General features: G+C 36.5%; 1 protein-coding gene and 1 long non-coding RNA gene across 7 annotated transcripts in view; one reads left to right on the top strand and one right to left on the bottom strand.

Annotated features, from left to right (window-relative positions):
- Positions 1-26,997, top strand: part of LOC105492656 (Meis homeobox 2) — a 212,607-nt gene that overhangs the window by 101,923 nt on the left and 83,687 nt on the right. The window lies entirely within an intron of this gene.
- LOC105492640 (uncharacterized) lies at positions 1,926-26,410 on the bottom strand. Its single transcript, XR_003020524.2, has 4 exons — positions 26,303-26,410; positions 24,250-24,342; positions 4,723-4,857; positions 1,926-2,061 (listed from the first exon to the last, which is right to left on the bottom strand). It is a non-coding gene; the product is annotated as an uncharacterized lncRNA (long non-coding RNA).

Genomic DNA, 26,997 nt, shown 5'->3' on the forward strand with positions numbered 1-26,997 from the left:
GAAGTGAAGAGACTGAAAATTCAAGGGATGGGAGAATAAGGGCAAACTGATGGGAAAAACAAGAAGTAGGAGAAAATCAAAGGCACACATGGGAAGAAGAGCCTTGGCAATGTGGAAGAACGGTTCTTTCTCTGAAACTGGGTGGGAGTAAATACAGTTAGTGATATGAAGAGGAGAAAAAAGAGGAAACTCATTTTGACTTTGGTTATTTCATTTAAGTAGTAAGATCATCTTCAAGTAGGATCAAGACGGGTTTGCTCCTTGAGAAACATGAAAAGCTTGGCAGTTTTCAGTGCAGGGGTTGTGGCTGCAGAAAGATGAAGAGTAAATCTTCTCACCGCAGTTGAGGCTGCAAGCTTGGGTAATGGTGGTAAAGAGACTTCCAGTCCTTATTAGAATGTAAAGACCTTATTTTCTATTTAGCTTAGTTCAAATAGCATCAAGCAGAAAGTGAAGGAAGTAGAGTAGCTCCTAAAAGCAGCAGCCCTGATCTTCTGTTTCTCAAAAAAACGTCTTTGTAGTCATTTTTCAGACCTTGTGATACGTAGGTCCTATTAATTGAATTCAGCCGATTGAGACACTGAGGCCTGAAGAAATTATTGGCTATAATAATGAGGTGACTGCCTTAGGTATCACACCAAATTTGCTTTTTTATTTTCTCCTGATATTTTAAACTCTTCCTTGCTGGAATATTAATAACTCGAAGATAAAAAGGGTACAACTTGTTTCCATGTGGGAGGTAGGAAGAACATTGCTTTTGGAGTCAGTTCTGGGGCTGGTGACTCTTTGACTTTGCCAATTGTGTGCCATAATCACTCCAAGCTTCTATTTTCTCATGTGTAAAAAAAAGCACGTTAAAAACTTTAAATGAGGAGTTTAAAAATTACACTCCCAGTAGGTTTACTATGAGGACTAAAATAAATAAAAGTGTGCAATGCAGTGCCAAGCACATAATAGTTGCTCAATAAATGGAAGCTAAATTATTTTCCACAGTTATCTCTCAAATTTCACTTTGATCAATTTTCAAAGACTGTCTTCTAATCAAATTCTGTAGGTGTTTGCCTTTGGAAAAGTGTGTTTGTTGTCAGTGAACGGTTACAGGGAGAGGGATATACTTGTCATGCAGCTGGAAACATGAAAACCTCGGCCCTGGGTTCTTACAAATGAAAACTCCCTGCAGGATGGGTCAAGTTGCTACCATAGGCTGGAGCCTATGATTCTCAGAACAGCATCACTCTTAATGGCACTGTTCTGCATGCCTTTACCTTGCTCATTTTGCTGGGCTCAGTACAAACTGTCATTGTGGCAGTTCCTTCCATACTAAGAGGAAGCATTGATCACTACGAGTCAGCATGGTTTACTATGAGTAAATTAAACCAGACCTGTCTTGACCTCTGACAAGGTTGTCGTGATGACCATGTCAGTTTGGTTCATCGCTGTATGCCCAGTGTCTGACACTGATCCTGGCATATAGTAGACACTCTATATATTAAATAAATGAGCCAACAATGTCCTTGTGAGCATAATGAAAAATTACTGGCCAGCGAGAGTTTGGTTGGATGGCTTTGTAATGAAAGACAGCACAAAGAGATTGCTAGCACCTGAGCTCAATTGGCTTTGTCTTCAGGCCGGTTATATGCAACTTTTTCCAAAATGATGAATTGATTGAGGACATTGATGACTCTACCTGAATATGAAGAAAGAGCCAACGTGTTAAACGTCAGAAACAGAATCCAAAGAAATCCTAAGGAAGAGCACGGAAGAATGGAAGGAACTACTCGTATACAGTTAGAATGCTGAAGATTTGAATCTTGGTTTCAGCCAGTACTTGGAGTGTGACCGTCAGCAATTTGCTTAATCTTCCAGGCTTAGTTTCATCAACTAAGTTAGGAGGGGAATCTCGACCTCACAGGGCTCTTGCATGGATGAAACTCTTGGCGTAATGTGGAAGCCCTCAGAGCAGTGCGCTTCAAGCAGGTTATGAAGTCCTTAGCTTGTTTCTTGTGGCCGAAAATAGTTCGGAATGGGTTGAAACAATGGGCCAACCCGAACCAGATGAAACTGTAAAGAAGATAAATGTAAAGAGTGTTTAAGTACCATAATTTAATTATACAAATATAAGGCAGGAACTATGTGACAGAGAAGAGATTTTAGCTGACAGTAAGCATGGAATGATTTGGAGAAAAAAAAGAAAGCCTTGGCCAGGCACTGGGGCTCATGTCTGTAATGTCAGCACTTTGGGAGGCTGAGGTGGAAGGATCACTTGAGGCTATGGGTTTGAGACCATCCTGAGCAGCACAGCGAGACCCCATCTCTACAAAAAGTAAAATAATTAGCCAGGTGTGGTGGTGCGCATCTCTTTTCCCAGTTACTTGGGAGGCTGAGGTGGGAGGATTGATTGAGCCTGGGATGTGGAGGCTGCAGTGAGCTGTGATTGCACCACTGTACTCCAGCCTGGGTGACAAAGGAAGACCAAAAAAAACAAAACAAAACAAAACAAAACAAAAAAATAAAACCTTGTATTTATACAACAATGTATCCAGGATGGTAGAAGTCATACAGAGTGTAGTCCCTGCTGATCAAACTGGCTTTGAACTATGGTACCATTTATGGGATCCACGTTTAAGGAGGACATCAACAACCTCTAGCCCATTGTGAGGAAAATGGCATGAAGGAAGAGTGCATGCTTGAACTGGAGAAGAGAACATCTAAGGGGACAGTACAGTGTCCTTAAGTGTTTGAAGGATTTCCATGTGGAGGAAGGCAACTGGGCTTGCTCTCTGATATGACGGGGGATAGGGCAAGGATCAGTGAAGGTGCAGGGCTACAGTTTTCAGCTTGACCTCAGTCAGCACTTTGTAAGCGCCAGTGATCTGAATGTGGAGTGAACTGCCTGTACAGGTGGTATGCTTCATCTTCCTAAATATGCTCAAGCTATGCACATTTGTACCTTGGCACCTGTGGTAAATAGAGAAATCAAGGCTAGGCGTGGTGGCTCACGCCTGTAATCCCAGCACTTTGGGAGGCCGAGGCGGGCAGATCATGAGGTCAGGAGATCGAGGCCATCCTGGCTAACACTGTGAAACCCCGTCTCTACTGAAAATGTAAAAAATTAGCCAGGCGTGGTGGCGGCGCCTGTAGTCCCAGCTACTCGGGAGGCTGAGGCAGGAGAATGGCGTGAACCCAGGAGGCGGAGGTTGCAGTGAGCCGAGATCGCACCACCGCACTCCAGCCTGGGCGACAGAGCGAGACTCCGTCTCAAAAAAAAAAAAAAAAAAAAATTAACCCAGAAAAATAGCTTGTCAACCCAGTGTGTGTGTTTGTTGGTTTTGTTTTAAAAGAGCCATTAGCTGAGTTTCATTCTGAACTTTAATCAGATTCTCTGATGAAGAATTCCTTAAACACTCGGCAAAGTAAGCAATCTTTCCTCTCACATCTGGCAATTTTTGTAAAGAGAGCAACATGCTCAAGGCATAGCTCAAAATAGAACCTGTATTTCCCGACTTCTAAATCCCTGAGCTATTCCTATACAATGCTTTTTACCCTGAGTTTTTCAGAGACTGTTTGAATTCACCCTTCCAGCCCTTGAGGGCTTCCCTTTCAGTGATTCACAGCTCTGACATCCAGTTTTGGAGAGGTTAGAGGACTTGACAAGTAAAACCTCTGAGAGTAAATGGTAAGGGGAGGCCTGAATGCAAGGATGTAATATGGAGAGTTACTCCCATTTCTGGCTGAGAAATGGTGATTCTCACTTTTAGCTGGGAAGACAATGGGACAAAATCATGCAGTTTAGGTCTTGGTCAGCTCTCAGCTCTCAAGCCAGCATGGAAGCTATGGGACAGTCAGGCCATCCGCAGAGGTTCCATTTCCGTTCCATCTGTCCCATGTCTCTTGTTTACTGATTCTGTTTTGGGCCATGATATTTTACCTACTAAGAAAGAAACAGTGCCTTCTTGGAAGAAACCTTGGTGAAGTTTTATAGATCCCCTTAAATTCTTTAACTTCACTCTGAAGAAACACGCAATTATGATGAGACTTCATTATTGCTAAACAGCAATATACAGCAGCAGAAATTCAAGCAGTGTTTGTATTCAAATCTACCACTAAGAATGAATTTCCATTATTAATTATCCCAATCTCGATTAAAAAAATAGGGGAGGAGAAACAGTTTGACTAGTGGTAGCTCTGCAAATTGTCACCAGGAGCCATTGGTTCCCTGAGGCTGATGACTGCCCCAACTGCCCCACATTCTTCCAGTGTGAACACCTAGAGCTGTTGAAAAGAATTGAGACGCTTGTCAACAGAATGGAAAGCTGGCCTTCATCAAAACAATTTTAGTCTGTGAGACTAATGACCTTTCATTGCTGTTTGTTTTAGTTTGGAACTAAATGAGAAAATTGTCTTAGATAACGCTAGCTTGGTTTTCCTTTACCAACTATGTTTTTGGGAAAACCTAAGCATAATTATTCACCAGTATTTAAAATATATATATATATGTGTGTGTGTGTGTGTGTGTATATATATGTGTGTGTGTGTGTGTATCTCAGACTAGAGGAAATGGTTAACTAGCCCAGAAGTCCCAGAAACCTAACTTCAGAATGGATGATGAAAAATAATAATAATACAAAGATTCAAGTCAAACAAGAAAAATACCTATTGTGTGCTCGCATTACCACAATAGTTCCTTATAATAAAACCGCAACATTTCTAAGTGCTACTTACCTCTAGGGTTTTTTTTCTTTCTTTTTCTCTTCTCTTTTCTTTTCTTTTTTTCTTTTTTATAGCTGTAAACCGAGCTAGCTGATGAACTGCCTCTAGGGACGGGATAGGATCACCCTTGTTTCCTGTTCAGCCTTGCTGAAGAGGAAAAAAAAAAAAAACCATAATGAAAGAAAAGAACGTAATGGCTTTGCCATTAATCCAGGTAAAAGGTTTAGGAGAGTTCAAAGATCAATTAATTTTTAAATCTTTGATCACTAAATTTCTTTTTTGAAGAGCAAATAAATTTCTGGCTTGTAAGACTTAGAAACCTGCAAATCAACATGTAAGTAAAAACAAGAGATGTTCAATCAGGAATGTACTGGAGAAAGTAAAAGTTAGGTGGTTTTCATTTATCTAGGCACTTTCCTAGTTCATTTGAAGTGGCATGCAATTAGAAAAATAAGTGCGTGGATATGGCCTTCCTTGGTTAAGTGTCTACGGGTGGGAATGTATGAAAATGTTTTAAGTGTTTAAGTAAAAATATCAAATAGACTTTACATAAAACCGCCGGATAATTTACAGACATTTGCAGCGTTGACCATTTCCCTTCAGCCCCATATCAGGGAGGAGAACAGAGACGTTTGTTGCATCGTTGGGAAGCAATGAAATTTCTGTAAGTTGTGATCCGCTGGCATGTAATAACTCGATCTGCTTCATGCAGACAAAATATATTAAAAGTATGGACGAGTGAAGTTTGTGCCCCAGGGAAAAGGCGAGATAATGCATTGAAATTGTTCAGAGGTAGTTAGATGCCTAATGGTCTAATATGTGAGCTATGTGAGGTCTGAGGTCTGGTTCTCATAAATTCTGGCTAGACTGATCCTGTAATTTCAAGCAAAGGATAAAAGCGTTAGCCAGAATCATCAGTGTTCAAGGTCCATGATGGTGGATATTATTCATGTAAAGATTTTTAAAAGAAAAAACACACTTTAAAAGGGATGCTGTGTCATATAATTCATGGTTCTGTGTATTTGCATGTTTGTGCTTGAAAATAAATGTACACCTACATGCACAGTATAAGCCATTTAATGAAATAAATTAACTCAGAATGTATATAAACCTTTCACATCTTTTCCATGATGGGATAGGATTTTTGATATAATAATGTGCTGCATGAAAAAACCATGTAGGATCTAATTATTTCAACTTCAAACTGACATATCTGTGTTTAAATTGGAGTAAAAAACATGTTTGTAATAAAAATTTACCATTACGAATGGAATAATTTAAAACCAATTTGGACGGATTCAGGAGTGATTAGAGGAAAAAGTTCCCAAGACATTTGGTAGTCTTATAAATGATTTCACAAAATATGCTAAAACTATCCGACCAATTATATTGGCTGAATACTGAATCCTCAGATTTGAAAAGAAAATTCCTTAAGAACTAGGCTTTTGAAATTAGGTAGAAGGTGGGTATGAAAACCCTTGATAACTTCCTCCTTTATGTAATTTATTTCATCATGGGGGTAGAAGTTTTGAAGTTTTCCTTTGCAGTTTCTTTTCTTTTTTTAACCAGCTCACTTATGTTTGAGTCTACAGTATATTTATACAGTCTTCCCTGCCAGAATCGTTGACAGTATTTTTAAATGCTTTCCCTTACTGCCTAGGTTATACCAAGCACCACTCTCCTCAAGTTCTCAAAACTATACCACCCACACACACATCATGAATAGAGATGTGCATACTTTTTTTTTCTTTTGGAAAACAAAGCATTTAATCTAAAATTACTTTGTCTTTATTGACCCTGAAAATCATCTCAACTTCACACCTGATGGAGGTAGCTGGGTTGAGCTTCTGTTTGATCCTGGTGACAAGACTATCATTGTAAGATTTGGTTCATAAAAATGTCCACACTTACATATATGTAATCTCTCTCTATTAGCACCATAATTTAAAGCACTCTGACATTCTGCAAGAACCTCAGTAGAAGGTACCTTTTGGGCTAAAAAAAACTTTCGCTTCAGTCTTCTGAATTTACCTGAAGACATTTGTAGATGCAGTTATAATGGATTACGTGAGTTTGACTTTTAAGATTGCTGAAAATGCTGAACCCAAACTGCTGTGCCTGACAGTGCAGCACAGACACGCAGCCTTTACATTTTAATGCACAAATATTTTCTTTGAGGGATCTCGGAGGTGACATTCCTAATTTACAAATGAGGTAACCAGTCTCAAAGATTCAGACGAGCTTTAAAATCGTACTTAACAACCATCAGATTGCAAACTTTGCATCTCCTGCTGACAGTTACCTTTTTGTTGAAAAACAAATGCTTCCATTTTATTTTCTTCACCTTGAAGAAACATACTAAGAGATCCATCTACCATTTAGAATATAAAGGACAGTTATAAGGAATGATGTGATGCCCCGGGAGACTTTGACAAGTGGATTATTACTTTTTTTAATGAAAGTACAATAGAAGAATTATTTAAATACTGGAATTCTAGAAGTTTCTTTTTGCCTCATTTAAATATTTATAGAATAGAAAAAGATTCCAGAATAAACTCTCTTGGGTTTCTCTCCAATCATATGAAAGGAAATCCAGGTAATAATTCACCTACCTCTGGTTTTTAATAATGTTATTGGTGTGCTCATCCTTCCAAACTCCTCTTACTACCTATTCATTGACGTTTTGCAGCCATTTTTTGAAGATAAAATGACTGTGTAACAATTCTCAGCTACAGATAATTTGCAAGAATTAGTGTGGAGTCAGGCTATTTAACTTTTCATTATTTCTTCTCCATTAGGAAGACTCATAGTTTTAGCAGGAAGAGTAAGTATTAGAAATTTGGGATTCGTTTACATTTTCTATCCAAAGTTAGGTAATATGATTACCTTTTTATTATTTCAATTCTAAATATCTCAAGGCAAAATTCAAAATCCGTGCTAGAAAACCTGAGTAGATTCCTCTCATCACCCCCCTTCTCTCCCCCTCTTCCTCATTCTCCAAATCTTTTCCAGATTGTTTGCAAAATGAAATTATCTAATTTCACGAGTATTTGCTCTGAGAAAGTACTACACTCTCTGGTAGAAAAAACTCAGACCCAGTTTCAAGGCGTAATATCTTAAGACAAGATCTTTTTGTCCATGAAATAACACCCTAGATTCGATGGGGTCTCTGAGAGAACCATCTGGGCCAAGTTTTCCCAAATGTATCTATGAACTAGCATATTGACAACACCATTTACAGTAAATGACAATGAGATCTTTTTGAAAACACTGTGTGCTAATCATTTTATTATTTCTTTCAACAATTTATATCACCAAATTAAACTCTAGCAAGAATTTATTCAGGATGTTTTAATATTCATTGAGGCAGTATTTCAAAATGTACATCTGCTTGCTTAATTATAATATTTCTGAATTTGTAACACTTGTCACTATTACATTTAGTCTTAAAAAAACTTTACACTAGCAACTGATGCTGAATTATTAATTTCAACATTATGAACTTTTCAACTTCTAAGTATTGAGGGAGAAATACTGAGGTAATTTGACTAATTAATCTAGTTGATTATAGTATATTTATCCAAGCAGAGTTAATCTGGCAGACCAAAAAGTTTAAGGAGCCTCTGGTAAAACTATAAATGAAGCCAATTAGCAATTCAGTGACTAAACAAGTTATTTGATTGAAAATTGACACTTTAATGTGTACTTTTAATCATCTTACAAAGAGTGTAGCCTGATAGCTTTAAGAGTTTATACTTTGTACTTGCCTTATATTTCTAATGCTCACAAAGCATCTTAGACTATAGCATAATTAAAAATTTTACTTCAACTATTTTTACACTGCAAAAGTATGCCTAGACCAAAGCATTTTGTATTTATTTTCTTCAGGCTCTCTCACTGTATTATACTATCAACCTTATTAAGTTAGTGTACCCTGTGAAGATGCATGAGAGAAATAAGTTCTCGTTTGTTTAAATATCCCACCTACAATAATGTAGGTGATGACAGAATTAGTGAAAATGGGAACTCCTTTTGCTTTGTGACAGAAACCACATTTAATAGGCCTAATTCTAAATGTAGTCATTGATTCTGTCCCATGATAAAAGACTAAGATGTGGAATGTGCCCAAACAGAACTTCTAAAGGTATATGTTAAATCAAAGAGTGTTCCTTTGAGTTTGCACCAAAAAAAAAAAGAGAGAGAGAGAAAAAAATTTCATTGATTTTACAGAAGAATTAAGGGAAAATATCACTCTATGGATTGCTTGATGTGAGGGAATTCTAGAGCATTTTGCTTTAGTCTGATACTTAGTAGACAAGTCCCTTGCGTACGAAGCATGGCTAATTCTGTTCTTTAACATGCCTAATGTGGTGTTGACATACTCAAATGTTAAATAATATATTTTAACATGAAGGGAAAGCTCAGAGCTTTCATGAGGTAAAGCTGAAAAATAGTTATACATGCCCTTGATTCACAGAAAATAAAGAGGCAAAAAACTAACATTCATTTATTCATTTCAGGAAAAAGCCTCATAGTCTTGTGTTTAGCGCATGTTGGATTTACATTTCCTAGATTTTCAGAGCTTCAAATCCTTCCTCAGAAGAAAATTTATCTAATAGCTCTCAATATCAAGGGTTTTTTTTTTTTTTTTTTTTTTTTTCCTGAAAAGCCCTATCTCCCTTTCTGGCACTCACACTTGAAATTATTGTACTAAAAATGTTAAGTTTTTGCTTCTTTTTAAAATCTACAATATACTTAAAAATGTCAAATCGTGCATTTTAAATTGGTCCATTGTATGTTATGTGAATTACATCTTAAAGCTATATATATATATATAAAAGCCCACTAAACTATACCAATAAACTGTATATACTGAGTGCCTCCTTTCATCTTTCTTTTTTGACTAGTTCTTTTGATAGGTAAAAATTCAAACCAAAATAATAATTTCAAATAAAATGTTTCCAGATACGCCAAAAGGAGGTCTTTTGAAAATGATTTAAGTGAACAAGAGACTCCATTGACAGCTTAGTCACTCAAAATTATCATTTATTTTAATAGTAACAAATTTATAATTTCCACACTAGCTCTATTGACTGATTTGATATTAGACAAAGTTAATTTTTTTCCTGCAGATTCAACAAAGCATGGATTCATTTACTCATTGAATCAATACATTTAAACTTTAAATCAAACTGTTTTCTTTGGGGAGTGTGTACAAAAATAACTGCTTCCAGATGAAGATACAATGCCCCCACTTCAAGTGACCTACAGCCTAATGGGGACTACCAACAAGTAAGCTGGCATGTTGCTACACTGTATACTTACACTACAGAAACAACTGTCATGTCATGGTCAACAAATATCTGGCAACTGCCAAATAATTGCTGGTAAACCAACAAACTATTCCATTCTGTGAAATGTGGCACATAGTTCTGTAAACATGAGTTAGCCTGTAGTAATAGAAGTGCAGTATCACTACTAGAGTTGTAATGGTAGTTATATTTATGTGATTAGACCAATGTTAACATTCATTTTCAATGAGAAGATCTCAGGGAAGCGTTTTGATGGCTTGGGAGAAGTAAAGGAACCTCGGGCAGAGACCATATCTGGGCCTAAGGCAGTTGTAGTCCGAGCTGACCCTGTGTGACTGGAAGGCCACACGAGTATGCAAGGGAATTGAAACTGAAAGAAAAAGTCCTGAAGGCAAATATTACTACCCTCCCAAACTGAACCTACACCAAACCTAAACCTCTTGACTTTTCAAAGGCGAATACTGTCATGAGCATATAAATGACAGAGTTGGGTCACTTGCATGATAAGGGGGCAGCTGGGCAGTGACGGTGCAAGCAGAAATCCCACTGGGCTGAAAATTTACAGGAAAACCATGAGCTTTTGTTTGGTTCTTCCCCCAAATTGTCTAAGTGGTCACTTAACCTCTCTAGTACTGTCCTGACTTGTTAACTCTCAAAGAACATGATTCTTTGTGTTTAGCATGCTTTCTGATGGTTAATGAGTCCGCAAATGAAGGAAATGTCAAGCACTGAAGATAAAAAGAAATATTATTTTAATGGTGGTGGTTTGAAGTCTAACAGTTAAAGGATTAATTAAAGATGTGTTTATAGAAGCTGGCTGTCTTTGTAATCACTGGTGGGTCTCAGTATCTACAAAACAGGCACCCCCCCTCCTTTTCTCTTGCTAGCCTTTTTTCATTTCTTAATGCAAGATTTTCCTCTGTATGTTACTTTGGTGTCTTGTTCCATGCAGAAGGGATAAGATGATCTAATAATAAATAAGTTTTGGTTGTATTATAAAAGACAATGAATTAACCATCTTAAAATGCTTCAGAAATTCTTAGAGGAATGCAAAGTATTGTTTGGGGGACCTGCCAAATCTTGAACATCTCATTGAAGTGAAGAGAGAGAAAAGAGTTATCTTCATATGAAAGAATGGTTGATGGTTATTGTTTTAAGAGATTTCCATAGCTAATGGGTATTTATTGTAAATTTCTACTTTAATAAATCTTTTCCTTCTTTCTACAAATCCACTACGTAATGACTTATGCAGTGTGCCTTAGGGTATTCTATCCTGGGCCAAGGCAAACTATTTTCCTCAGGACTGTTATCTATTATAACAAGTAAAGTCATAGCAGTTGTCTAGAGAGGACCCTTGTAAGAAATGACAATATTTTTGCTGTGTCTGAAAGGTTTATCAAGCCCAGTAACAGGAATGTCAGCTAACATTCATTGTCTCTGAACTTGTATTTGGAATACAATTAAGAAGTAGATAAACAAGGAAAACATACTGATTTGGGGTTCCCCAAAGGATAAAGTTTCCTCCCCTCACAAAATAATCTGATGTGACTCATTCAGATAATAAGTATTTGGCCTTTAAAAAAAGCTTTATTATATACAAGGTATATGACATGATGTTTTGATACATATATATATATAGATTAGTGCAGTCAAGCAAATTATTATGTCCTGCATCTCATATAGTTGCCTTTCTTTTCTTATTTTTGTTTTGTTTTTGTGGTAAGAGAACCTAAAATCTACTCCTGGCAAATTTCCAGTATACAGTCCAACATGATTAACTATAGTCCTCATTAGATCTCTAAACTTTTTCATCCTACATAACTGCAACTCTGTGGCATTTTTAAGAGTCTAAAATGTTGTTCCAGTGACATGAATGAGCATTTCTAAAGTAAAAGAGCTGAACCAAAATTTTGTATAGATCTGATGTTCAATGCAAACAGTATTCTCAACATCGAAACTAAGTGTTATGTCTTCTTTGATTTAATCCCAGTGGTCAGTTTGGTGACAGACAAGTGTTAAAAACAAACAAACAAACAAAAAACAAACAAAACCGATCATAGCTGAGATTCATTTAGATCAGATGAAGATGATCCCTGTGAACAGAAAAGGAAGTAAGGGACTTTCGGCCCCTCAGCTGACATGCCTTTTCTTTGCCATCAAAGTGTTATGATGTTATTAGGTGTCTTATGACAGAGTTGCTCTCATTTTCAGTGACCATTTATTTAGCCAGTTCATTTTCTCATAATTTCACCCCAGTCCCTGAAAGACATTATTCTTCTTAAGAACTCCAGCCTGATTCTGACTTCCCTTTGAAAAGTTTACAGCCAGTGTCATTTCACCCCAAGAAGGACTTGCTGCAGGTAGAATTTCTAAGTTTTAGAAGCTTACCTTTGAAATCTACAATTTTTTTTTTTTTCTTTGAGACACGGTCTCGCTCTGTTGCCCAGACTGGGGTGCAGAGGCACAATCTTGGCTCACTGCAACCTCTGCATACCAGGTTCAAACGATCCTCTTGCCTTAGCCTCCCAAATAACTGTGACTACAGGCATGTGCCACCATGCCTGGCTAATTTTTGTATTTTTTGTAGAGACAGGGTTTTGCCATGTTGCCCAGGCTCATCTCAAACTCTTAGATTCAAGTGATCCTCCCGCCTTGACCTCCCACAGTGCTGGGATTATAGCTGTGAATCACAGCACTTGACCATTTCCCATTTCCTTGTGTGTACTCTCTACCACACACACCCCACCCCACACTCAGTGATCTGGCAGTACTGTAGTCCAGAAAGTTTTGTTTTCTTATCTAAATCTTGGGGTACACACTTTACCATCATCAAGCATAGCTCCAAGCTCCACACACCCCTTGGCCTGGCTTCCTGAAATGTTTACGCTCACAAATATTTTGTGAAAGCATCCTGTGTAATAGTTACGGTCCAGTCAGAAAACAGAAATCATACTAGTTATTTTAACAGAGAGAATTCAACACAGGCATTTGGTGAAAGGGGCATTAGTAATCTTAAAAAGCAAAACAGAACACAATGAAAACAAGACAACACTTTTGAAAGCCATTACCTTCTCTAGGGCTGAGAGGACAAAAGGAAAAGGCCAGGGTCAGCAGATCCTAGAAGGCCAGAGGAAGAGCCTTGTGGAGTTGGGAGTCAGTCCTCTGAGAAAGGAAGCCACCTAGCTAGTGCTGGGACTGATACCTCAGGAGCTGGGCCTCAGACCTCTGAGGAGAGAACTGCCAGACTCGTTGTGATACCCATGAGAATAATGAAGTTCACTCTAGGAGCATTGAAGGAAGCTGGAAGCTGGAACCAACTGTAGCTGCCAGAGTAAAGTACCATTGTTGAGGCAATGTGGGTGGAACATTAAGAGCACAGGAAGAAGCAAGTTCTTTTCCCTCCTCCTGTCTTCCAGTTTTCCTCTAGTGCTCCCTAACTGCAGTGTCTAACAGGGAGCCCGGAGCAAAGGCGAAATGCAATTTGTAGTATCCCAGTTTCAGCATCTGAAAGCAGAGTACTAAAGAGAATATTCGGAGCTAAAAGACTTTGGCTAAATAAAGGCTAACCTGGATGCTACAGCTGAATACAGAAGGCAAGATTATGTTTAACTAGGGAGAGGTGTGAAACGTAAGATTACAAAAGTGGTTAATTTTTGCTAATGAAAAGGAAGACTTGATCATCCCCAAAATAAAATTATGTGAAAACCAGGAGGCTGAGGCAGGAGAATGGTGTGAACCCGGGGGGTGGAGCTTGCAGTGAGTAGAAATCGCGCCACTGCACTCCAGCCTGGGCAACAGAGCGAGACTCCGTCTCAAAAAAAAATTATGTGAAAACCTGGTCAACAAGAACCATATCAAAATGGCTCTAACTAGCAGTTTCCAGTATAATTTCTTTCTCAATGCCCATGAAAATGCAAGAAATAACAAAAAAATCACAGTGGCTCTAGAAACTAATACCAATAGAATCTGGGAGACATAGGTCCTATTTATAAGGCATGTAGAGCTTCAACTCATAGCATAGCCCTCTTTATTGAATAAAAGAATTAGTATGGTGAGAGGTAAGAATATGCTTCATAACTCTTTCACCATCTGCCTGCTGACCTAGTGAACCAGGAATTGTGCCAACCAGAAATCTGAGCAGAAATCCCTCTCTGGCTCTTGGGAACTGCTCTGAGAGATTATCATTTTCCTGACACTTCAACTGTCACCTTTCTACAACAAACAGATATTGAAATTCTCAGGAAGCAAACGAACAGAAAGTAGGGGGATGTTAACAGTAGTGCAGGGCATTCTAATAAATACAATCCTTATGAGAAAGCCAGTGTAGGAAGTGGGACATAGATGGGAAAAAAAATTAGCAGTGCAGACTGTGAATTTCAGTTTTCTAAATGCTACATGTAATCAGAATAAAGCAAATAACACACCTGAGAATGCTCCAATTCAAGATCCAGAAGAAATAATCAGAATACTGTATTGCAAGAAAACAAGGCCTCTATCAAAAGGCAAAAATATGGAATAGAAAGTAAAATGATGAGATAAAGGACAGAAGAAGATAAAAAGCAAACAGGAGAAGATGAAAGAAGATTGTAAGGAAGCTAAAGGCACAAGAGCAAGATTAAAATACTCATTGAGAAGAGTCAAGAACAGAATTGATCCTGTAGAAAATCAGAATGTGATGGAAGAAGATATTTGAATAAATCTCCCATGATGGTGCAGAGAAGGATAAAAAGATGGAAAGAAAAGGAGAAGGAAAGTGATGATATGAACAACAGAGAATGGAGGACCAACAGATAGGTATTCTTACTTAAGAAAGATCAAGTACAAATAAAATAAAAGTGGTAGTCAAGAGGATAAGAGGAAAAAAAATAAATTCTCTGAACTGAAGAAAAACAATAGAAAAGTTCCATTAAACTAAGGGTAGGCTTTTTGAAAAGGAACAAAATTGACAAGCATTCAGCTAGGCTAAGAAAAGACTCAAATAAGTAAAATTATAAGTGAAAGAGGAGACATTGCAACTGATACTACAGAAATGCAAAAGATTATAAGAGACAGCTATGAGCAATTTTGTGCCAATAAATGAGATAACCTAAAAGAAAGACATGAATTCCTAGAAACATATAACATACCAAGAGTGAACCATGAAGAGGTAGAAAACCTGAACAGACAAATAACCAGTAAGGAGATTGAATTAGTTGTTAAAAACTTCTGAACAAAGAAAAGACTAGGACCTAAGGGCTTCCCTGGTGAATTCTAGTAAACACTTAAAGAAGAATTAACACCAGTCCTTCTCAAACTTTTGTGAAAAATGGAAGAGGAGGGAGCACTTCCAAACTCATCTCATGAAGTCAACATTACCCCAATACCAAAGCCAGACAAGGAAATTGCAAGAAAAAAATTACAGGCTAATATGCCTGGTGAACACAGATGCAAAAATCCCTCAGTAAAATACAAATAATCTAAATTCAACAGCACATTAAAAGGATCACATCATGATCAAGTGGGATTTATCCCTGGCATGCAAGGATGGTTCAACACATGTAAATCAATAAATGTGACATACAACATTAACAGAATGAAGAATAAAAATCATATGATCGTCTCAGTAGATGCAGAAGAAGTATTTGAAGGAACATATGTTGACATAATGAAGGCCATATATGACAAGCTTACAGCTAACATAATACTCAACAGTGAAATTTAAAAGCTTTTCCTCCAAGATTAGGGCAAGACAAGAAACTCACTCTCACCACTTCTATTCAACCTAGTACCGGAAATCTTAGCCAGAGCAATTAGATAAGAAAAAGAAATAAAAGAGATTCAAATCAAAAAGAAAGAAGTAAAAATTTCTCTGCAGATGACATAATGTTATATGTACAAAACTTGTGATCTTATATATTGAAAACACCACCAAGAAACTTGTAGAACTAATAAACAAATTCAGTAAAGTTGCAGAATGCAAAATCGACATACAAAAATCAGTTGTGTTTCTAAATATATTAACAAGGAACAGAGAACAAAATTAAGAAAACAATCCCATAGCATCTAAAACAATAAAATACTTTTAGGAAAAAAATTAGCCAAGTAGGCAAAAGATCTGTACACTAAAAAACTATAAAACATGGATGAAAGAAGTGAATGAAATCACAAATAAATGGGAAGATATACTGTGTTCATGGATTGGAAGTATTAATATTGTTAAAATGTCCATGCTACCTAAAGCAATCCATAGATTCATTGCAATCCTTATCAAAATTCTGATGTCATTTTTCTTAGAAATAGAAAAAAAAAATCCTAAAATTATATGAACCACAAAAAATTCCAAATAGCCAAAGCAATATGGAGCAAGAAGAACAAAGCTGGAGCCCCATATTAACTGTTTTAAAAAGATACTACAAAGTTATAGTAATCAAAACAGTATAATACTGGCACAAAAACAGACATATAGACTAATGAAATAGAATAGAGAGCCTAGAAATAAATCCATGCACTTACAGTCAATTAATCCTCAACAAGGGTGCAAGAGCACACAATGAGGAAAGTATAGTGTCTTCAATAAATGGTGTTGCAAAAACTGAACTGCAGATGCACAAAAGTGAAATTGGACCGATGTCTCACAACATATACAAAAAGCAACTAAAAATGAATTAAATACTTAAACATAAGAGCTGAAACTGTAAAACTACTAGAAGAAAACATAGGGAAAACCTTCTTGACATTGGTCTGGACAATGATTTTTTTGGATATGACTCCAAAACATAAGGACCAAAAGCAAAAATAGACAGATGGAATTGCATCAAACTAAACAGTTTCTGTACAGCAAAGGAAACAATCAACAGAGTGAATATACAGCCTAAAGGAATTGGAGAAAATATCTACAAACCACACATCTGATGAGATAATATCCAAAGTGTTTAAGGAACTCAAACAACTCAATAGCGAGAAAACACGTAACCCAATTGAAAAATGGGCAAAAACTGGAATAGACATTTTTCCAGAGAAGACAGACAAATGGCCAGTGGGTATATGAAAAAAATTCTCAACATCACTAATCATCAGGCAAATGTAAATCAAAACCATAATGAGATATTACCTCACACCTGTTAGGACAGCTGTTACAAAAGAGAAGAGATAAAGGTTGACAAAGATGTGTAGAAAAGGGAGCCCTGACACACTGTTTGTGGGAATGTAAATTGGTATAACCATTATGGAAAATAGTATGAAGGTTCCTCAGAAAAATTAAAAATAGAGCTACCATGTGATTCAGCAATATCATTTCTGGGAATATATCCAAAGGAAATGAAATCAGTATGTCAAAGAAATATCTGCACTCCCATGTTCATTGCAGCATTATTCACAGTGGCCAAGATGTGGAATCAAACTAAGTATCTATTGACAGATGAATAACGAAAATGATTATACATACAAACTTACAATGTGTGTATTAATCAACACTAAAAAAGAAGAAAATCCTGTCATTTGTGACGACATGGATGAAGCTGGAAGACATTATGCTAGGTGAAATAAGCCAAGTACAGAAAAACAAATATTGCATGATCTCATATGTGGATACTAAAAGAGTTCAACTCCTAGAAGTAGAGGGTAGATTAGTGGTTGCCATGGGCTAGGGTATAGGAGAAATGGGTACAATGTTTCAGTTATGCTGAATGAGTAAGTTTGGAGATCTAATGTACAGCATGGTAACTGTAGTTAGTAATCCTGTATTGTATACTTGAAATGCACTGAGAGAGTATCTATCAGGCAGGATTCTCCAGAAAAACAGAACTAATAGGCTATATATATATATATGTGTGTGTGTGTGTGTGTGTGTGTATATATATATGTATAGAGATTTATTGTGTGAATTGGCTCATGCAATCATAGAGGCTGAGAAGCCCCATGACATACCATCTGCAAGTTGGAGAAACAGGAAAGTGATGGCATAATTCAGTTCAATTCCAAAGGCCCGAGAATCAGGGGAGCCTGTGGTGTAACTCCCAGTTCAACATGTAAGGCCCGAGAACTGGAACTGGGGGGTTTTGGGGGGTTAGTGTAAGTCCCAAGAATCAGCAGTTCTGATATACAAGGTCAGGAGAAAATGAGGTCCCAGCTCAAGAATAGAGAATTTGCCCATTCTCTGCCTTTTCATTCTGTCAGGGCCCTCAACAGATGGGATGATGACAGCTCACATTGATGAGGGTGGAATTCCTTTACTCAGTTGACTGATTCAAATGCTAATGTCTACCCTTACAACCATACCCAGAAATAATGTATTACCAGCTATCTGGGCATTCCTTAACCCAGTCAAGTTGCCACATATAATTAACCATCACAGAGTAGAACTCAAATGTTCTCACCATGCACGCACATACACATGCACGCACACACACACGCCCACTCACATATCAAAGACTCACACTGTATACCTTAAATAATACCTAGTATTTTACCTAGGGAGAAGGAACCCCTAGTCTCACTATAAAAAAGGAGCTACAGATTCTCCGCTTTTCTCAAAGTTTATCTGGAAATTCTCATCAATGGAGGACAGGAAAAATTTAAAAAAAGAAAAAAGAATGAAATAAAATTGGAAGTGTAAGTACCAGAAAGGAAAAAAAATTAAAATAACTAGTAAATGGTATAATTGCCTATCTGAACAAAATGAAATAAAAAGAATCAAAAAACTACTCAAAACAATGAGTTTATTAGGTTACAAAATCAATGTGCAAATATCAATAGCTTTTTAAAATCAGCAATAAAAGAATGTAATAAAAGATAAAATCATCATAAAGTGTGTAATATCAAATAACAACTTTAAAAGGGAATGTTCATTTCCTATTTGCAGGAAATGACAAATGAAATTGTGGAACATAAAAGAAAACTTGAAAAAATGGAGGGATATATTGTAAAGATAACAATTTTTCTCAGTCTGCACATCAGAATCTTAAAAGAAGTTTTTGAGGAGAAGCCTGACAAAAATTACTCTACGTTTTATTTTGAAGAATAAATGTGCTAATGTAGCCTAAGATTTTTAAAAGAGCAGTAAAGATATTTGCCCTACTTTAATTAATACATATTATAAAGCAATAGTAATTAAGATAGCTTTAAACAGGCACTGAAATGAAGGTGTCTGTCAGTGGAACAGAAGAGACAGTATAGGAACATACCAAAATTTACATAAAATTAGTTTGAAAATAAAGATGACATTTCAAATGGGAGAAAACAAAATAGATTATGTCATTTGATTCCTAATGAATTAAAAATTTTAGTGTAAGAAATAAAAGGACAAAATTGGTAGGATATATTAGTTAGGGAATTTTAAGTTATAGAAGTTGTTATGGTTTGGCTGTGTCCCCACCCAAATCTCATCTTGAATTCCCACATGTTGTGGGAGGGACCCAGTGGGAAGTAATTGAATCATGGGGGCAGGTCTTTCCCATGACAGTAAGTCTCACGAGATCTGATGGTTATTATAAGGGGGAGTTTTCCTGCACAAGCTCTCTTTGCTTGCTGCCATCCGTGTAAAAGGTGACTTGCTCCTCCTTGCCTTCCACCATGATTGTGAGGCCTCCCCAGTCATGCAGAACTATAATTCCAATTAAACCCCTTTCTTTTGTAAACAGTCTTGGAGATGTCTTTATCAGCAGCATGAAAACGAACTAATACAGAAGTCTTTCAGAGTGTGATCTCAGGGATGAAAAACACAGTTAGATATATATAACTATTAAAAAGTTAAGTTTTCTGTATGGCAAGAAGCATCATAAACAAAGTTAAAATGAAAATGACAAACTGAGGGGAATTATTCGCCATAAACATGTGACTAAATAGGGGTTAATATTTTTGATATGTAAAGAACTCTTAAAAATAAGTTAGAAAAAAGTACCCCAAAAATGAATTAGGGGTTTAACACAATAGAGGCACATCTTTTTATAAAACTTAGTGAGGCATATCTTTTTCATAAATATTCTGAATTAGAGTATAAAATGACAAATGGAGAATTTTCAAAGTTAAGGAAAAATCTCCTAAATTTCTAATAAAATCTATATTGTATGGGGGTTTCTACATAATCCTTTAGAGTGATACATATATGTTATATATGTATTTATGTAATAAATGTAAAATGCAATAGACTATATATAATAAAGGAAATGTATGCAAAATGTAATTTTATTTACATATAAGTTATTATGTTGCTGAGTGTATGCAATCAAATTAAACATGCATCTGATATGTCTCCACTAGGTAATTCATTAGTGAAAAATGCAAGTGATTAGTAACCATGAAAAAAAATTTTATCTTAAGGAAATAAAAAATAAGATGCCAATTTTCTTTGTTTTTTTTTTATTTTTATTTTTTGAGATGGAGTTTCGCTCTTGTTGCCCAGGCTGGAGTGCAGTGGCGCGATCTCCGGCTCACTGCAACCTCTGCCTCCTGGGTTCAAGCAATTCTCCTGCCTCAGCCTCCCTAGAAGCTGGGATTACAGGCATGTGCCACCACACCCGGCTAATTTTTTTTGTATTTTTAGTAGAGACGGGGTTTCTCCATGTTGGTTAGGGTGGTCTTGAACTCCCAACCTCAGGTGATCTGCCCGCCTCGGCCTCCCAAAGTGCTGGGATTACAGGCGTGAGCCACCACACATAGCTAAGATGTCAGTTTTCACCTATCATATTGGCAAACACCAAAGCACCAATGTTGGCAAAGATGTGGGAGAGGGACACTTTCATATTATGCTGAAGAGTGTCTACATGGAGTATCCCTTATCTGAAATGCTTGGGACCAGAAGTGCTTAGGATTTCAAAATTTTTCAGATTTGGATATTCGCATATACATAATATATGTATTCTTGGGGATGGTACCCAAATCTAAATATGAAATTTATTTGTGTTTTATAGACACCTTATTCAAATATCCTGAAGGTAATTTTATACAATGTTTTAAATAATTTTATGTACAAAACAAAATTTTGACTGTGTTTTGACTGAGACCTGTCACATAAGGTCAGCTGTGAAATTTTTCGTTTGCAGCATTGTGTCAGTGCTCAAAAAGTTTCAAATTGTGGAGCATTTCCAGTTTCAGGTTTTCAAAGGGATTCTCAGTTTGTACAGACTTTCCAAAGAATTAAACATCTTTTAAAAAATGCATACTTTTGGCCCTTTATTTTTACATCCAGTAATTTTCTTAAAAATTAATGATCTAAGAAACAAAAATGTAAGTAGATATTGATTATGATGTTTATTTTAGCCATAACATTAAAAGCAGTCAATCTAGTAACTGGAAACAAATTTGACAAATCATGGTGCATCCATATTGTGGAATATTATGCAGCCATTAAAATGTAATAGAGATGTATATTTATTGATATGGAAGAATGTTTATTAACTTTTTAAGAAGCAAGTTAGAAAAGAGTATATGCAGTATGAGCCCATTTTTTGTTAAAAAAAAAAAACAAATTCAAATAAGTATGGAAAAAAAAAAGTTTGGGGAGGTAAAGACACAAAATACTAACCCTTTCTGGATGGTAGATTATTTGAGACTTAATTTGTTTTCTTTTTACTCTTCCGTCTTTTCTAACTTTTCTACAATAAACCTGCAGTATTTGGGTAATTAGTACATTTTCTTAGCATTTTAAAATAAAACAATCCATGTAAGAAGCAAGGATACAATGAAAAGCACACTTCAGTGCCTGTAGCACAATACCAGTGTGGTACAGCGATAAGAGCACAGATCCTGGAGCCAGACTGGCCTGGATTCAATTCATCTGGATTCTGCTACTACTGACAGTGTTACCTCAGGCAGGTCATTTAACATCTCAGATTCTGCGTCTGTAAATTGCTCTACGGATTAGCAAAAATGTAAATCACGTAACACACAGTCTCTGGCACATACTGTGCACTTAACAAAAGGTTAATCCTTATTGTTATTGTTGTTGTTGTAAATGCCAAGGAAATTAATTGGCCTGAAGACCAGAAACAAATTTGTATTGTTGAGAAGAAACATGGATTAATCGTTAAGAAATTTTGGTTTGTAATGTATCATCTTACCAAATACAGAAGATGTACATTTAATCCATGGTTTCACCAGAAAATAACTGCTTCTCAAAACTTGTCACAGGTTAAAGTTACGTACTTGTAGAGCATGTGCCTTTCTGGAGGACTAACCAGGAAAGTTTTCAGTTGAGTAATTTTAGATCCTAAGCAAGGTATTTTGTATATAGTAGTTGCTCAGCAAGCAGTAAATGGAGTGGAATTCAGGTTGTTTGCCTGGGCTCTCCTCTGGTTACACTTTTGTTGCTGAATGCCCTTCACTATGTGGCGGCCTGTGATCACTAAAGCCCTTATTGCCAGAAATCACTTAAAAAGATAAAGATCAACCAGGCTCTCCTAAGTTTTATCTTTAGGAATTAGAGATAGGGAGTTCTGTAAATAAAAGGCTCCTGCTTTCTGTATCAGCTGTTGGAATAACTAACACATTGGACCTTTTATGGCTAAGTTATATTTATTGATATTTATTAATATTCGTTGACTCTGTGTTGGGCACTGTGCTATTAACTACTTTACTACAGGAATTATCTTCTTTCATATGACAACCCTATGATGTAGGCATTATTATTCCTTCTAGTAGGTGATGATCCCTGGACTCACCCAAGATCACATGAATAGTAAATTCACCTGGGAGCTTGAACTTGATTCTCTTTGATGTCAAAAACTATGCTATTCAACACTTTGCTACCTTACTTCCCCATTCCTTCCAATCAACAAGATTTTTTTTTAAGTTTGTTTCAGTGTGTCTCATTTCTTACTATGTATTTCATGGATTCGATTTAAGTCCTTTTCTTTAATACTGATGCCATGAGAAGCCTTGTTCTAAATAAGTATATAAAACATTCTTGAAAAGTGTGTTTTTCCTCAACTGAATTTTGGTTCTAAAATTTTGTTATTGATTTGTTATATATATATACTTACCACACCTCCCCTTTTGGAGTTTTTAAGTTTTCGAAGGCAGGGATTGTGTTTTACTCCTCTTTACAGTCCATGCCCATAGTAGGTGGACAGTACATATTGAATTGAATTGCATGTCTCCATTGATCATATTAGAAAGCAAACAAAAATAATCATTTTCTATTAATCTGTTAATTTTTTACTGCAAGTTTATAAGCAATTCAGTGTCAACCCTTAGATCTGCTGCTATCTGTCTAGGTTCCTAGGCACAGAGATATAGCACCTGCACCCTCAGTCTCTGTCAGTTGTGGTGTGTCATAGTATTTAAGAACTGATGTTTCCAATTATATATCTGTATAAGTATACATATAATAATATAATTATAGACATATAATAATATAATAGAATAGATATATGGCTATCATTCTGCCCAGAAGAAGCCACTCTTACCCACTTGCATTCCCATTTGCTTTTCTGTTTTAAAAAATCTCTTTATAGACTGGGCGCGGCGGCTCACCCCTGTAATCCCAGCACTTTGGGAGGCCAAGGCAGGTGAATCACGAGGTCAGGAGTTCGAGAGCAGCCTGGCCAACATGGTGAAACCTTTCTCTACTAAAAATACAAAATATTAGCGGGGCATGGTGGCAGCCACCTGTAGTCCCAGCTACTTGGGAGGCTGAGGCAGGAGAGTCGCTTGAACCAGAGAGGCGGAGGTTGCAGTGAGCTGAGATCACACCACTGCACTCCAGCCTGGGCGGCAGTGCAAAAACTCCATCTCAAAAAAAATAAAATAAAACTCTTTATAATTTCTTGACTTTTCCTTTTAATTTCCCTTACTTTATATAAAGTCTTAGTAGAAACTTTAAAAAATTGTTTATTTTGTAATTGACAAATAAAAATCATATATATTTAACAGTGTACATCGTGGTTTGAAATACATATCCATTGTGGAATGGCTAAACACACTAATTAATATATGCCTTCCCTCGCATACTTTGTTTTGTGGTGATAATTCTTAAAATTTGCTCTCAGCAATTTTCAAGCATATGATACATTGTTCTTGACTGTAGTCACCATGTTGTGCAATAGATCTCTTGAACTTATTCCTCCTGCCTACACATTTGCTTTCTTAATGCCATCTCACCTAGGAGTCACCCTGGGAGTGGCTGTGCACATGAACATCGTCTGTTGTGCGCCAGCCAAAACAACATTTGGAAGTAAAAACAAAAACCAAAACCTCGTTAGATTCCCAGCTCTACCACTCACTAGCTTTGTGACCTAAGCACAAAACTTACCTTCTCAGACTGTTGTCAAAAAGGGGAAAATTGATGCAGGTGTATGTGTGGAGCACTTAGCACATGGTAGATGTTCAGTAAATTCATGTAACTCTGGAAAAAAAAAAAAAAACCCTTATTTTTTATAAACCCTCTGCCTTGCCTTAAGAAGTTTCATGATTCTACTATGAATAAATTTAAAGAAAACTGAAACACAGATACGGGATTTAAAAAACAAGAAGGGAAAAAGGCAGCCACAGGCCTTTTGGGAAGTATCTGTACCTGAGTGATGTTAGAAAAAACTTCAGTCTTCTGGAATTCAAAAAGCATTCTTCAAGCAGTTCAAGCTGCACTGATTTGAGGAGCATTTTTGCTTGCATAAATAAAACACTAAAAATGTTATTGAGCTATTCCATGGAGAAGATGCATACCTGGTAACGTAAGACTATGTTTTCATGCAGTTTTTATTCAAGGCAAAACATAAACCAGTGAAAGGAAAACAGAAAGTGATAAGTAACATGGCTATATTTTCCATGAACATATGGTAGGTGTTTAAAATGAGGTATGTCAGCTATTAATTCTCCAGGTGCTTGCCTTAGCCTTGATAATAAGGTTTTCTATGGAAGGATTTCCCATCTCTTGATATTTTGATCTTTGGGAAAATATGAGACCGACTCTTCTCTCTTGGGCACGTGTTAGCAGGAATATTTAAAAAGCATTTTGCACTGATTGAAATGCAAAGGGTTTCAAGAACAATTCTGATGGGTGTGTCTATCCTAAACTCAGTTATATTCTCACCCCTAAACCCCAGAGAAGCCAGAGACTAGGGAAAGACTATTTTGTTCTTGACTGAACATGGCACGCAGATTTAACAGTAGGACCTGGTTCCTCACGCTGGCTGTTTCCTCGTGCCATGTCCATCTGATACTGGATTTAGCTTACAGAGGACGTTAACCCATGTAAGTTAAAGCCACAAACTTTAACTTCCAGAAAGTATAACGTGGGGTGAGGGGCAGCCCTATAAGATCTTATTTCAATGTGATTAAATGCCTTCTATTAGGAAAATTGCTTTTTTGCTTCTGTTTTTCATATGTAAATGTTAATATGGTATGTCATAGCTCTCAAATAATTTGGGATAATATGGAAAATCATTGAAATATTGATAAACGTCAAATGACTTAATTTTTGGAATATGAACAATTTGATTTTTGGAGTGTGAACAAAAATATTACAAATGAAATCAGTCAACTTAATGGCCTTACTGGGGTCAACTTCTGTGGCTTGATGGAAAGAAAAAATAAACGAATTATGTAGGAGCTTAACATATGAACACTCAGAATTCTGAAATTCATTTTTTTTTAAATTTCACTATGATGTTTGGTGTTTTAAAACACAAAATTGTAGATTCAATATCAGCCCTGATATAGAATTTTCTGAAATAATGAAGAGCTTGCATTTCACAATACAGGATAACCAGACAAGAATTTATCTGTACCTGAAAGTTTGGTGACACTCTGAATTTCTAGGAATCAGAAATGTGACTGATTTTTATTGAGAGTTTTCAAGGTCAAAGATAGGAACTGCTCTCAGGGCATGATAGCTAGAAAAATCGAGGGGGAAACTGATGTGAAATATTGCTGAATTAGCTGTTTAGAAATATGTAAGTACAAGTTCTGGCAGGTATCCATAGACAACAAGGCATATATCATCTTTAAATATCATAAGGTTAATTTTGGAAATCAGTGGATTTGCATATCTCACAAACATTTCAAGTGGAATATTGGTGGTTTTTTTTTAAATAAGACGAAAACAATGTCATTAGTTTTTAGGTTTTTTTAAATTAAAAGTACAGTTATAGTGTTTTAGTGTTAATATTTTAACTTCTTATTTGAACATCATTACTCCAGTCATCCTCTTTATTTTTTCAGTGTTTATTATGTCCAAAGCACCAAACCTGATTGTCCTAATTACAGATTGTATTTTAAATGGCGTTTGGGGTAATTTAAAATAGATGAATGCTTTGGGTTTATTCACTCATGTTTTCTTTTTTAAACAAATGTTTTATAACACTTACTAAGTTCCAGGCTCTGCATTCTGTAGTTTTATGCCTACTCTCCTTTTCTCCATTTGAAGAATGCAGATCTAAGCTCTAAAGAGGCAGTAGTATCCAAATAAGAGTCAGTGCGCTTAACCAAAGAACAGCTTTTAACTGTTTCCTAGTGAAACATTTTGAAACAAAGGTCTTGCTACCGGGGCAACAGGTGTTGTGCCAGTGTCACACCAGAGAGTAGAAGCCTTTGAGGAGTCCTTTTGTGACTTGGCCACTCTGCAAAACTCTGTGTCTGAATCCTCAAGCTAAGTGGAATCTTGATTATGTTTTCTATTTGTAAATGCTCTACAGCTTATCAAGGGTGATTCTATCATTTTCTTACTTAATCCTCCCAAATACCTGTAAAGCAGGTATTACTGTCCTATTTTATAGATGAGCAAACTGAGGCTTAGAGAGATTAAGTGACTTTAGTTTCCGATGGCCAAGTGGAAACTAAAGCTTAGTCTTTCTTCCTCAGCTGTGTTGGTGTATATCAACAAGTAAAAGGTATGTATGCAAACACAGACTAATTCTAGTACATACTTAAGAGATTTAAAAGATAGTTGTTCAGTCAGCCCATACAAAGAAATTGTTTCTTAGTCCTAAGCAATAGAGGTAGTTTCAACAGATTTGTAGACTTTTGATACGGGAAATTGGTTTCAAAACCAGGAGTCAGGGAC

Source organism: Macaca nemestrina, chromosome 7, assembly GCF_043159975.1.
Source record: "Macaca nemestrina isolate mMacNem1 chromosome 7, mMacNem.hap1, whole genome shotgun sequence".
Lineage (NCBI taxonomy): Eukaryota > Metazoa > Chordata > Mammalia > Primates > Cercopithecidae > Macaca > Macaca nemestrina.